Below are 3769 nucleotides of genomic sequence, written 5' to 3' on the forward strand. Positions count from 1 at the left end.
AAAGGGATAGTGTGTACCACTCCAGGGATATACTACGTAAATGTAAGAGAATTCATATTAGCATTTACAGGCCAAAAGGCACTACGAGGGGTTCCTTTGAACCCAGATACATATTTGTATGGAGTAAATATTTTGCTGACATGACTTCCTGGATTGATCAGTGAATTGCTGAGAATATCGGATGAATTTTTGTTTAGGCCAGCAATACATATGGATGACGAGGAAGGACAGATTATCCCCATAGAACTAGAGGCAGCAGTGGTAAGAGAGGAAAGGGTGGATGTTCATGGGACAGATGAGTGAAGAGCATGGAGAACAGTAATAGCTCTTGATGAAGGATACAGATTAACGGACTTGACAGACGAGGAGTTATTTACAGATGAGTATTCAGATGATGAATTAGTATTTTTCATAAATTTCACTTATTGGGTTAAAGTTGCGAATAGGGAAATACCACAGAGAATGGCATTGATAAGAAAGAAACCGTCGTTCTTTCAGAAAAATTTAGAAACGGTGCCAAGCATCTTATGGAACAGCAGTTCCATATGACGTCGGTATATTGAGTGGAGCAGGAGCAGTTAAAAAAAAATTCAAACCAGGAGCAATTCTGCCGTAAGCAAAACAGTACCCCATGTCCAGAGAAGCAGATGAAGGCATATTTGAAACCATTTCCACTTTACTACAGCAGGGAATAGTACCATCAGAATCCCCATGTAACACAGCTGTGTACCCAGTGAAGAAAGCAACAGGGGGGTTATTGAGATTTATTCAGGATCTACGCCCTCTAAACAATATTGTCGAAGTGGAATTTCCACTGGTTCCGAATCCAGCTAGCTAAAGCCAAATATTTTACAGTTATAGATTTAAAAAATGATTTCTTTTAAATTCTCCTTCATAAAGACTCACAAGATTTGACTTAGTTTTCATATAGAAATCAGCAATGGAAACATACAAGATAACCTCAGGGGTACCGTGAGTCCCCATCAATCTTTAATAGGGTTCTTCAGATGGACCTGGGCAATGAACAACTCGAGATCACAATAATTCAGTATGTAGATGGCATCTTAGTATGCAGTGAGACAGAATAAAGATGCACAGAAGATTCAGTTTGACTAATGACAAAGTTAGCAGAAAAAGGGTACAAAGGTGGCAAAAAGAAGTAACAATATTGCCAGGAAGAGGTCCTGTACATAGGACAGCTGATCTCTAAAGAGGGAAGAAAAATGACACCTGAGAGAGCATTCGAAATCATGAAAACTCCAAAACCTGAGACAGTGAGGGAAATGCAACAATGGTTAGGCCTATGTTCTTATTGTAGGGCCCAGATTTTATATTACAATACATATATTTGATCACTTTTAAAAGGACTCAAGGAAGCACAGCTAGGTAAAAGTAAAATAACATGCACAGATGAGGTGATTGAAGGATTAGAAGAATTAAAAAGGGCAATTTGTACAGCCCGTGTGTTATAGATTCCGGCCTCTAACGAGGAGTTTTACATACTCTCACATTCAAATGGAGAAGTGATGACAGCAGTTCTCACACAGAAGACAACATTAGGACACAAACATAAATCATGAGCCTATTATAGTGGGATTTTAGACCCAGTAATGAAAGGGCATTACCCTTGCAAACAAGCATTAGCTGCTGCTGCTATCGCAATTGATAAGGCTGCAAGTATTACAATGGGTTGTTCAATTATGCTATGCGTCGAGCATTCCATTTTCACCATTTTGGAAAAAGCCAAAAGCACATTGACTATACAAAGAGCATCCGGGTACCAAGTGATTTTTTTGAACCCAGCAATGAAAATTGTTAGATGTAGAGTACTGAATCCAATGACATTCATAGCAAACCCAGTAGGGAAGGAGGTCTATGTACATTACTGCATAACGTATACTAGGTTTTATGATGATATTCCCCATGATAGAGAAAATGCTTTCGGAGGGGGAAGAGAATTCTATTAATTGATGGTTCTTCAAAATTTGATCAGACAACAGGAGAAAGCCATATGGGATCGGCAGTAGTGACGTTAAAGCGTGATGGGAATTTGAAGTAGTTACAAGTGCAAGATTGCCTCCACATTGCTCAGAACAGGCTGCAGAATTAGTGGTGCGTATCGCCGCACTTCAAAGATATGAGGATGAGGAAGTGACAGTGTACTCTGACTCTGCCTATGTAACGTCAACCGTACATGCAGGATTGTCACGTTGGAAAAGGAGGGGTTACCTCCGTGCAACATGGGCCCCTATTAGACAAGCTTATTAAAGTACTAAAGCTCCCATTGGCTATCACCAAGTGAGCAGACCATATTAAGAGGGAAAATATGATTTCTTGTGGTAACCAGACATTGTCATGATGCCCGCTCCCGGGGAGCCGGTTCAAGCCCTGCGTCCCCGAAAGCGGACATCCAGTCCCCAAGGAAGGACCCAGCAACCCCATATAGGGGCCCTTTGGACAGTGTCCTGGCGCCTATGGCGCCAGGCTCATAAAAGACATCAGTCCTGGCGCCATAGGCGCCAGGCTCATTATGGCTGTGCTTGGGTGCACTTACCTGATGCAGACCATGCTGCAGGATCCCGGCCTCCTTGAGGCCTGAAATGAACTACTTTACCTCTGGGACTAATTTACCATCTGGGCGTGGTCGGGGAAGGATACATACCTGATTGGAGGAAGGATACACACCTGTAACTTCTTCCAAGGCTATTTAAACCCCACCCGAACAGCCACACGTGCTTCGCGTTGTTCTGCATCTAGCAGCTGGACGCTCACCGTGTCTGCTCCTGCATCCTGACTTCTGCCACGCCTGCCAACATCCTGGATCACCTGCAAAGGAAGAGAAGAAGAGAACAGAAGAAGAAAAAGTCCTTACCTGCTAAATCCGCATCCCGGAGACATCTCGCCGACAATCCTGAAAAGGAAGACTTTTATTTAAAAGCTCATCGCGTCGATCGCTGCAGCGCCGCATTCCACTCACCCTTACTGGGCGCCTCAATGGTCAGCAGCGATCATCCGGATTCGCAGTCACGCCCCAGCGCCTAGGGAGATAAAGACCAGAACAAAAGGTGAGAGAGAGAAGGGAATAAGGAAAGCTAAATCTCCATGTTAAGACTTACCTGTTGATTCATTCCCTCTTCATTTCGGGTCCGCGCCGCATCCTGGCATTCCCGGACCCCGGCCCCTAAGGGGAAAAAAAGACATCCTTAAGCGTTAATGAGCGAATTAAAAGGCATTACCAAAAAACGCTCATTAAAGACTTACCTGATTTCTACAAGGATTTCACCTCTCATCTCGGGTCGGTGCCTGTTCCCCGGCATTCCGTACCCCGGCCCCTATGGGGAAAAAGACACTAGCATTAGTACATTAATGCATGGACACAAGGGGAACCTCTTATCAAAAAACTTACCTGGAAGCCAAGCAAGTTTGGTTCTCACCAATCCGAAAATCCAGTGAAGTAACTGGATACCAACGCGCCCCTGCATCAGAAGCAGGATGGAGAGCTCGCCCTTCCAGACCCTAAGGTGAGACGCTACGAGGAATCACAGAAGCGTTTCGAGGAGGGTGAGAGGGGAAAGTGGGAGGCTGATTGCATTACCCCGCAGACAGTTAATCCCCTATTTTCGCCTACAGAAGGATACTTCTGCGAGCCAGGCAAGCCAGATTTGGGGGCCCGGTCCAGTACGTCTTCCGAACCCTGCGCATCACCTTAGAAGAGGTCACAGCAGCGCGAACCAGGCCAGCGCCTCCGTGGGAGTCAGGTGAGCGTTAC

Source organism: Ambystoma mexicanum, chromosome 6q (genome assembly GCF_040938575.1).
Source record: "Ambystoma mexicanum isolate Mex_15411 chromosome 6q, UKY_AmexF1_1, whole genome shotgun sequence".
Lineage (NCBI taxonomy): Eukaryota > Metazoa > Chordata > Amphibia > Caudata > Ambystomatidae > Ambystoma > Ambystoma mexicanum.